The sequence below is a fragment of the Dreissena polymorpha genome, chromosome 3 (genome assembly GCF_020536995.1).
Source record: "Dreissena polymorpha isolate Duluth1 chromosome 3, UMN_Dpol_1.0, whole genome shotgun sequence".
Lineage (NCBI taxonomy): Eukaryota > Metazoa > Mollusca > Bivalvia > Myida > Dreissenidae > Dreissena > Dreissena polymorpha.
Window position 1 is genome coordinate 13322945 of NC_068357.1, and position 11370 is coordinate 13334314.

Here is an 11370-nt window from a genome sequence, read left to right on the forward strand (position 1 = left end):
TAACAACCTCCTCAGAGGCCAATACTGGTTTTAAGGCTTAAGTTGGGTTCATACCCACCGCATTCACTTATTGTGGTCCAAAAATGCAGTAATGCAATCAAAAGGTGTAATATAACATTTACTGTAAAGACATTGTGAGGTACAAGGCACACAAACACACATTAGAAGCACATTACATACGGATAGAGGTATTCACTGAAATCTTTAACTGAAAGGATTGATATCTGGAAATTTTGAAACGCTGTCAGGTACCAGCAACACACACACGCAGTAGAATGCTATTTACTCAAAACGGCCACCGGAAAAACTTTGCGAAACCGAAATTTCGCAAACTTAAGTACCCTTTTTCTTAAAGATTTGCTACTTTGAGACATAGTATGCGATAAAAGTCTTATCGTTGATTAATAATTGGTTATTTTCACTCAAAAAACGCGTTTTCTTCACTGTGAAATTTATAAGCAAAGTTGGGGTTCCCATGGGATTTTTGCATTTTCCCATGGGATTTTCGATTTTCCCATGGGATTTTTTTTCCCATGGGATTTTTTTTCTCCCATAATTTGCAAATGGGAGAAAAATCCCATGGGATTTTGAACATTTAAAAAAACGTGTTTTATTTGCGTTTGCAAGTATTTTAACGTTATTTAAGGACTGTATATTGGTTTCATGCCAATTATATATAAAAATATATAGTAATAAAAAAATCCCATTTTAAAATGGGAGAAAAAAATCCCATGGGATTTTTTTCTTATTTTGAGAGATTTATTCATGAAACTTTCAGAAACATCATATTTTATGAAATGATGAACAACTACGATATTTTAATGCGTTTAGTCGTGTTTTAATTTAAAAAAAAATCCCATGGAAATTTTTAAATCCCATGGGATTTTAAATCCCATGGGATTTTAAATCCCATGGGATTTTTTCTCCCATGGGATTTTTTTCCAATGGGATTTTTCAGTTTCGTAAGCCGAATAAGTTTCTTAATGCGAAAAACAACAATAAAGGAAATAATAATTATAATTTTGAATAATAAATTGAATAATATAAATAACATGAATATTTTTAAAATGAGTTACAATTAAAGGTTTATGCTAGTAGAACTTATCATTTCTTGTTCGAGCAGATGGTTGAGTCCAATTGGTGAGTATGCCAGCTTAGAACCAGTATAAATGCATCGCAGACAGACAACGCTGTCATACTGTACACACCGCTGAGTAACAATCTTTATTGCATTTCATTGTGCAACAGAAAATGAACTCCGTAGTATAATTGATCTTAAATATGCCCTCTGCTTTTGAAAGCGTGCAACACATTAACATAACAATAAGTCCATGCCAAAAACTATGTGCAAATTCCATTCAAAGCTATATACACATTATAAAGGTCAGATGACCCGCGTCATGCGAAAATGGGTCTTATGTCATATGCGGCAAAAGTTGGTCCATCCTAGCTTGTCAAACCGCGCAGTCTGGTCAGGTTCTACGCTGACTGATATATAAAGTCAAGCCATGATTCGTGGTCTCATATCCAAACTCGGTAGCTCCTGTGCGAAACTTTCACCGGAAACGACGGCACCGAGACGGGCGCTCGAACTTTGCGGATGCGCGTTATATGTTATATATAATAGCGCGATGTGTTTGTTCTTGCCTCAAATTAGTAAGCCCAATCAGCGTTTTATTGTGTTCTTTGCTTCTACTATTAACAAGAACTTCAACCGATACGAACATGAATTTTAATATGTTTATTTAATGCTCGGAAAACTCATTGTATATTTAGACTACTACTTATAAAACAAAGTCGGGTTTTCAACATCTGTTTTCGGCATATAAATTGTTATTCCAAACCAGATTTTACGCACTTTACTGTACAAAATACCGTTAGGGCCACCGTGGTTACTCATTAAAATCCAGAGGGCGAGAATGCGAGAACGCGAAAGTACGATGACGACAGTGCGACAATACGATGGCGACAATGCGTTCGTACGATTGCGAAAACGCGCTAGTACGATGACGACAATGCGACAGTGCGACAATACAATGGCGGCAGTGCGATAGTACGGGGGCGACAATGCGATAGTCATATCGTACTGTCGCCGTGGTATCATCGCAATGTCGCCATCGTTCTATCGCATTGTCGCCATCGTATTGTCGCACTGTCGCCATCGCATTTTCGAATTGCCGCCATCATACTATCGCGTAATCGCATTGGCACCATCGTACTATCGCACTGTCGGCTATCGCCATCGTATTGTCGCACTGTCGTCATCGTATTTTCGCACTGTCGTCATCGTATTATCGCACTATCGAACTGTAGTATTGTCGCCATCGCACTATCTCACTGTCGCCATCGTATTGTCGCACTGTGGTCATCGCACTGTCTGATTGTCGTCATCGTATTATCGCGTTCTCGCATTGTCGCCATCGTACTATCGCATTGTCGCCATCGTATTGTCACCCTGTCATCATCGTATTGTCACGTTGTCGCCATCGTACTATCGCGTTCTCGCGTTCTCGCCCTCTGGATTTTAATGTGTAACCACGATGGCACTAACGGTATTCCGTAATACTGCTAAAGCACAGTATGATTAGGTCACTCCCAATGCAGAAATCTCTATTTTCTATTTTAGTAACAACACATGTCTATGGAAGGATATTTAGGTAAAAGTTACATCATTCGTGGTGAATATTTACATTCTAATTCTAATTCTTATTCTAATTTGCTTTATGACAATTCCAACATGCTTGTTGTCTATTCGTTTATACTTGGTGATTGCTGCAACATTACATCATTCATGATGAGTATTTACATTATGCGTGATGTTTATTCTAACATGCTTCATGACAGTTCCAACATGCTTGTTCTCTATCGGTTATACTTGATGATTGTTTCAACATGCTTGGTGACTATCCAATGTTGGTGTGTTCATTATTCCTGAAACCATTCATAATCGGTTTTGCCACTAAGCGTCATTAACAACGGCAGTTAGCAACAGGCAGTAAGCAGAATGCAAGTTACTAAATTATGACAACAGGTGGCGCGCGTTTATTTTCCGTATGTTGAATAAATTACTTTTCGGAAAAAAAAAGCGAAAACATCCGAATCATTTTGACTAGTAAACTGAATAAGCTGAATTAGATCCCTTCGTTATATAATCTCCATTAAACTAAATACGTTCATTATTGCCATGCAGACCAGTAGGTTTACACAATGAATTGACTGCCGTGAATGTTTTTGATATTTGAAAGATGCAATTGGCACTCAAGAAATTATACATGTATTTTATTCAGAACATAACGGGGCTGATGTGTTGGAATTGTGGCCCTTCCCTAGTCCAAATAATTACAGTAGACGTAATCTACCGATGTGCATTGCATATCGACCTCATATTTATAAAGTAGCCCAAACCCCCATTGCCACAGACCTGTGCGTGAAACTTTCAGATTTCTCTAGTCTGTTTACCATGCTATAATTACAATTTCTATAAACACATATTTATCATTTTATGACTATATAATGTCTGTGGTATAAAGAGAAACCTGAAAGTTACAAGTACTCGTGTCTAGTACTGTACAACTATTGTACTCCTCGTTGAGAAAACAACTACTTCATCTACATGTATTAAAATATCATAAAACATAATTTTCAATCAAGTTGGAAAAAACCAATAAATAAATGTCATATAAACAGGTTTGTCATGAACGTTGACGTCGCTCTTGGTTACCAGAAAAATTCCCACGCACGGATTTCAACCGTCATTGTTTACAATCAATTAAGTGCATAAGTACTTGAATTTGTAAAGTGTTTTTTAAGTGTCCAGCTACAGGTGGTTAGCGTGTGGCTATAATACTAATTAGTAAAAACATATTTTGGAATGATAGGTAATCATATTATAACGAAAAATCAACTTTTCTTAAAAAAAATAAGTTAAATATATATTCAACAAGGTATCCAACTCGAAATCATCCGAAAACGGGATGCATCGTTTTAAACAGCCATTACTTCATCAATTTTGCAGCGATTTGGGGTTAACTTTTAAGAAATAACACGATACACAACTCGCGTGACCCAGCTGTGATCGATCAGACAGTATTCATGACTGAAATCTTCACGGGGAAAAGGGCATTTTCCCTGCAAAGTTCACGAACCTCGATACCATAATTCAATAAAACGTATGAAAAAAACATTCTTACCGTGCTTGCCGTAGAATTATGCATCAAAACTAACTGTCCAGCGCATTTTCAAACCTTTGTTTACATACATTTCAACCAACTGACATTTTAAACACAAGAGTGATTTCATTGCTCCAATGCGGAGTTGTGTCTTTACAACTGGAGATTTCATTCATAAATACGGTCTGATCGATCACAAGTGGGTCAAGCGAAGTATGTATAGCTTTATTTCTTAAAATTTGACCCAGCATGTTTAGAAATATAACAATATATATATACATTTCCTAAAAGGAAATTCATTTCTGCGTTGAATAAGACCGGGTCATGAAAATCGCTGCAAAATTAATTTAGTAATGGCTGCTCAAAACGATGCACCCCGTTTTCGGATGATTTCGAGTTGGATACCTTGTTATATATAAAACGATAGTGATTTTTGTTATAGAAAATTTGATTTTTCGTTTTAATATGATTATTTATCATTCAAAAAGATGTTTTCACTAATTATTATCATAGCCACACGCTAACCATCTGTGTGTCCAGCACGTGTGCCGGGAGAACAGGGCTTAATGTATTTTTTTGTTAAGCTCTATAATATTTATATCCAATCTGTATGAAAAAATGTCGGTGAACATTATTCCGGTGTTAATTTTTGAAAATATTGAGGCATTCGTTAATTATGGATCTAAAACGGAACATTAATCCGCAAAAAAACACCGGGCATATTGCATATTAGATCGGACACATGAAATTATTTCGAAAGAAAGCAATACGAGTTTCAATTCTACATGAGTAAGTCTCGTTGTGCACGATTACGCTCTTACTGCTCGTATATATTTGACTCTTGGCAAATATCTAGTGTTTTATTTTGCTTAATCTAAATTGTGTCATGCATCTATATGTACTTAAAGCAGCATGACCAACAGCTCTTTCATATGTGAAATAGATTGACACGAAATACCTACCCATCTATAATAAAGTTTATATGTGCACTTCAATATTATAGTTGTATAGCATTTTATGTGGTGCAATATAAAAGTACTCTAGTAAATTTGAAATTATGTAATCGATTTCCTCTCAACATACATGCAAAGTTCCAGATAACTTTTTCAGCAAAATCTTGGTTTACACTCTATAATAATCCAGCCTTAAAGTCTATTATTAATTCTTTTTTTTCAGGTAAATATAATTTTTGGCACATCCGCATTTAGGTTTATAGTCTAAGAAGAGCTCATGACAATTGCCGGGTTACAACAGACTTTTTGCGATAAAAGGACCAGATAATGGAAAACGTTCGGCTTTTCGACTGTTGTAAAGATGGTCTGTTATTCATAATAACGTTAAAGTGCTGTTGATTGCATAATTGTAATGAGGGCCTAGACGAGTGGGAACTCATTGATAAAATGTTTACATTATATGCATTGATATTAAGTTTTACGAATGATCACACATTTTGAATTCTTATTTTATTTTTCCAATGTGTAACCGTACGCACAGAATTTAAGTCTACTTTTTTACTAAATTTAATTCAATTTTTTACGACTTTAAGCGTCTTATCTGGAGCTCTGCATACATGCATTAGTAGCATATATTGAAATATATCCATAGACTTTCTTTGGTTATTGAAGGTATATTACTGTACAAAAATTATGGTTAGTCATTAACCAAAAAAAAGTTAAGTCTACAAACACGCGGTTAATTTCGGTTCAGTAGCAAATATCTTACAAAGGTGCGCAACTTCTCCTATAACATAAAATTTCCGTTATACGCCGTAAATTTCCGTAGTCCTCCGTAGCATTTCGGAATGACTGTCAATTGACATCATTGTGTCATGCATGATAGTATGTTGCTTTGTGCTTGGGTGAAACTCACATCTTACCATCGCGTTAATTTATTAAACGCATTAATATTTGATTCCATTATGCACTGCGCCTATTGCACACGTCTCTCTGCACAAACTAACATACACATATGCAGCATGCAATTAACGAACAAAAATGTTGCATCTGTACACATGCATGATACCATTAAGCAGAATGTAAATAGACATTGGACATCAGGCAAGATGTAAGTGTCATCAAGCATGAAAAGGTGTCTACATACTAATTGAAAGTACCATCAAGAATCATGACACAGTCACAAAGAAAGATGTAATTTTTACCTAAATACCCTTCCATATTTGTCGGCACTGTGTGTTTGCTTAATTTCACTGAAGAACGTCTACTGGTAAATCTTACAAAAAAAGTGATAAATAAGACTGAGTAGCAATTTTTTCGGCGTTGCTGTTTAACGTCAAATTTGGCCTTTCAACGAACTTCTTAAAAGCCCATTGAATTTTAATGAAGAAGTTTCCCGCTTGTAGGTCCGAATGAATTAAATCAAATTTTGCAATTGGCAATAGAAATCCCCATAAAACATTGCACATAGCTTTCTGAAATAAACAGGCCACATTGAACGCATTCACGATATCCAACAGCTCTCTTTGCAAAGACCTATCTAGTGTTTCTTGGCCGTGTAAGATCTATAATTAGAACATCGTCACCTAAACATCTACTAATAGAAGAGCATATTTTGGGGAAACAAATTCAAGAAGAGTATAAAACGTCCACGATCAATAATGTGTAGTTTGTTAAAGATATCACGGCAGTAAAAACATAGCACTTTAAAGAGACCACAATCTGGTACATTTGGTCAATTGTTGCGTCCGTGGCGGACAATACATTTTAAAAAAGAAAGCTTACAAAAAAGCAAACACAAAGTTCTTCGTAAGCTTGTTTTAATCTTAAAAACACATAATCGACAGTCATTCCAGTCAAATACAATACTAACAGTCAGCACTCTAGATATCAAAATTGCGGATATAAATATTTAATTCAGGGATATCAAGTGTATCAAGTTCGAATTCCGGAAAAAATAGCCGGTAGTCTGGGGCATTAGGTCCCTTACAGGGATAAAAGGTAAATCCACGCCCGAGCCGTAGCTAATTGATTTATTGTAGTCTTTCTAGTTGCAATTTCTGGTGAGTACAATGCGGAATATTACGGATATTTGCAACATGTCGAAGATTTTCGGAAAGTAGCGAAGAAGTTTTCGTCAGTTAATATTCATGTCCGTGCCGGCCGCTAACTTATCAGAATCAATAAAAAAGAACCAGGAAAAATCGGTACCGATCGCAAATTTCCGGAATTCCGATAAAGCTTCAACATTATTTGTTCTCAAATGATCGCGTACTCGAACGAATCTGTCCCTACGCCTCCAACTCCCTTTAAATCTCATCGGACGTACATTGATCTCAAAATCTATCCTTGACGACTCAAATCATATTTCCTGAATAGTTTGGCCTATTGACGTCCCTGTTATTATAACAATGGTCTTTTGGATAAACAACGCTAAGTTGTTGCAATATAATAACCGTTTAAAGGGGCCTTTTCACAGATTTTGGCATTTTTTAACTTATTCATTAAATGCTTTATATCGATAAATGTAAACATTGGATCGTAAAAGCTCCAGTAAAAAATCAAGAATAAAATTTAAAAAAGGAAAAGAACATTGCCCGGACCAGGTTTCGAACCAGTGACCCCTGCAGTCCTGCCAGAGTCCTGAAGTAAAAACGCTTTAGCCTGCTGAGCTATTCCGCCGTGTACATATATGACGTATTTTATACGTTATATAAGCAATCTTCGTAGTTTCACAAAATTTAACGACAAAAACAGAACTCTCCAAATTATTCAATCGTTTCGCGTTGCAACGCTTTATAATTTTTAGGTTTTAAAAATCGTCAAAAGATGCATATAATGGCTATATTAGACCATGGTAAATGTTCAGTATTACTGTTTCCTCACAAATATCATAACTATAACGAAAATTTGCGAATCTGAAACAACTTTTTTCAATTTTGTCAATTTACCAAAGCGTGAAAAGATCCCTTTAAAATAGTTACCGGTTTTCATTTAATAAAATGATTAAGTCATATTCGAGATTTCAGCGATTGCCAATACAATATTTTGCTTTTGTTTCTCATAAGCATATGGTGCTTGGTATCTGCTATTGACTCCTATGTAGATTGCAAATATTACATAACCCTTACAGCGGCCGAGCGCAGATATCTGCACTTGGCCGCTAAAAAGAAAAATCTTTGCGCATTAATTTAATTCAAATCTCATTATCATAATCAAAATCATCATCATCGTCGTCGTCGTCACTACTACCACCACCACCACCATCATCATCTTCTTCTTCTTCTTCTTCCTCCTCCTCCTCCTCATCATCATTAACAACAACAGCAACACCAACTTAACATCATCATCAAACAACAATAAACATCGGTAGCATACAATGTGCTTCATCAACCATACATAAATATATGCGTTAAAACACCATAATAGAACAGCATGAATGAAGCTGTCTATTACTCTTTTATATTTCCTATACCAATATTTTTTTTTTCGTTAATTGAAGGACTAGTTGAAATCTTCTATAAAAGCCCCCCCCCCCCCCCCCCAAATAAAAAAATAAAATAATAACCCTAGCAAACAACAATAAACATAGGTTAGTTAGTATACACTGTGCTTTAGCAACCATGCATAATGAATGTCTATGACTTCGGACCGTTGTGATCAAATTTAAAAAAGCAAGATGGTATGTATGCGGCACACAACACATAGATAATTATAGTTTTATACCTTAAACGTAGTTCATCAAAATAAAGATAAGTTATTATCTATGTAATACTTAAATTAGGTTTATAACGTATGCATATTTGTCTAAAACTTGTGAAATGTGATTCGTAAGCCGACGACATTATCATTCTCCCCACCTAACAATCGAGATTAAACACCTGTGGAGATCCCGATCTTATCAATGAATAAACCGGTTCAATGATGTCAAGTCAAATAAAACATACTATTACTATCCAAATAAATATCTATCAAAAAATGTAAATTGATATACCTACTTAACTAAAACTAAACTTAAACGATTAGCAAGAAAAATATATAAAGAAGAAGCAGGCAAAGTAGACAAATTAATTGTAACATATGTTTTCTCAGTCTCCCACTGTTGAACAATATAAATAGTATTTATCGCCACCCCAAAAGGGATCTTTATCACACGTTTGGCTCAACTAATATATAATTGTGACAGGACAAACTGTCAACAAATACCTTGTTAATGTTTTATACATAACTCCAATCAAAGGTTAACTTCCAAGGAAACTGCGGCATGTTAAAACTGTTGATTATGACAAAATGGTGTTTAGTACAAATCAGTACAATAGCGTCTGTTATGTGGCCTATACTAATCCAGTTAAATAAAACTTTAATCGCAGAAAAGTTTAGATTCTTTACACCTTTAAGAAAATATATATAACAGTTCTTTCCTGTTTTAACAAAATGATACATTTAAAAATAAATTATGAAGCATCGCTAGCAATAGTAGAAAGAGAAGTAGAAGGAGAATTATTATCATTAGTAGCAGTAGCAGCAGCAGCAGCAGTAGCAGTAGCAGCAGCAGCAGCAGCAGTAGCAGTAGCATAATCAGTAGCAGTAGCAGTAGCAGTAGCAGTAGCACTAGCACTAGCAGTAGCAGTAGAAGTAGCAGTAGAAGTAGCAGTAGAAGTAGCAGTAGCCGTATCAGTAGCCGTATCAGTAGCAGTAACAGTAGCAGTAGCAACAGCAGCAGAAGCAGCAGCAGCAGCAGCAGCAGCAGTAGCAGTAGCACTATCAGTAGCAGCAGCAGCGGCAGTGGCAGTAGCAGTGGCAGTAGCACTATCAGTAGCAGCAGCAGCAGCAGCAGCACTGGCAGCGGCAGTGTCAGCGGCAGTGGCAGTGGCAGCGGCAGTGACAGCGGCAGTGGCAGCGGCAGTGGCAGTGGCAGTGGCAGCGGCAGCAGTAGCAGTAGCAGTAAGAGTAGCCGAAGCAGTAGCAGTAGCGGCTTTTTGCTTTTTTGTTTTAGAAGTGTTTGTCGTATAAGAAGAACGCAAGGAAGACAAATTAATTGTAACATGTGTTATCTTAGTCTCCGTTGTAGTAGTATTTGTTGTATCTACACAGCCATTTTTCAGTCACCTGAGAGACATGTTTTTATAAGAGATTTAATTGTGGACCAATACATCGTGTATTAATATCAGTGTACCCACTGGGACACCACATGGGGCGAGGATTAACAGATAAACTAGGCCTTCAATTAATTATGCGCCTAGAGGCAAACAATACTATAACTTACTGATAATTTAAGGATTGGGATGTGTTTGTATCTTATTTGAAATTAGCTAGCTTAATTCAAAAACTAATTATAGCCTCAATATTATCACAAGAACATCATAACATATTCATTGTGCAATATATAATCATATCACCATCACAATATGCCAGAGCGTTAGTATTTATTGTGCATACATATCCTACAGCAACATTTACCAAACTTATTACAAACCAACCACTCAAGCTTTTATTAAGATTGATTTCAATTTATATTATGACATACATTAAAGATCACTGTCAATTAATTAAAAAATAGATTGATGCTTCGTACTCAGAGATTTAAATAAAAGAAACGTTGCGTACACATTAATTGGGGTTAATAAAAAAAGTCTGCAATTAAAATAATCAAATTTAAATAATACTAGATTTAGTTTCAAATTGTCGCTCAAAAAATGTATCAGTTATATCAGTTACTAGGGAATCGATTTGTTTTATCTCCGCAATCCAATAATAATTATGGTGTTTGTATGACAAATTAATAGCTATTCGTCATTGAATGTATGATACTCATAAAAATATTGAAACAATAACCACAACAACAACAACATATGTGATTATGTATATATCTTCTTCAGATACTCTGTGTCATACTTTCAAAATTATCCTCATAAGATTCATAATAATAAAATAAACACTATTGCAATCTTAGTAAAAACCAACTTAGCCGTTATGCTAATGATTTTATGTTCAGTATGCGTGTACATTTCAATATTATATAACAACAAGTGTTCACAAATACCTATGTTTAATAAATATTAAAAACATGAGAACCAATGAAAGTATTGCATTTTAATAGACTAGTTTTACCGTGTGTGTACATTCATATAAAATCTTTTGAAAATCACACTTGAGATAATGTCTTTAGGTTTTGCTATTTCTAATCGATTTAAACATCATAACACCACCGTATTTTCTCTTACATTCTAAATTTTCTTACATTTCCT

The 11370-nt window shown here is 35.4% G+C and overlaps 2 protein-coding genes across 9 annotated transcripts in view; one reads left to right on the top strand and one right to left on the bottom strand.

Annotated features, from left to right (window-relative positions):
- The window catches only part of LOC127871404 (acetylcholine receptor subunit delta-like), a 313711-nt gene that overhangs the window by 119659 nt on the left and 182682 nt on the right, over positions 1-11370 (top strand). The gene's annotated exons all lie outside the window — the stretch shown is intronic.
- The window catches only part of LOC127873032 (uncharacterized), a 47226-nt gene that overhangs the window by 11407 nt on the left and 24449 nt on the right, over positions 1-11370 (bottom strand). The gene's annotated exons all lie outside the window — the stretch shown is intronic.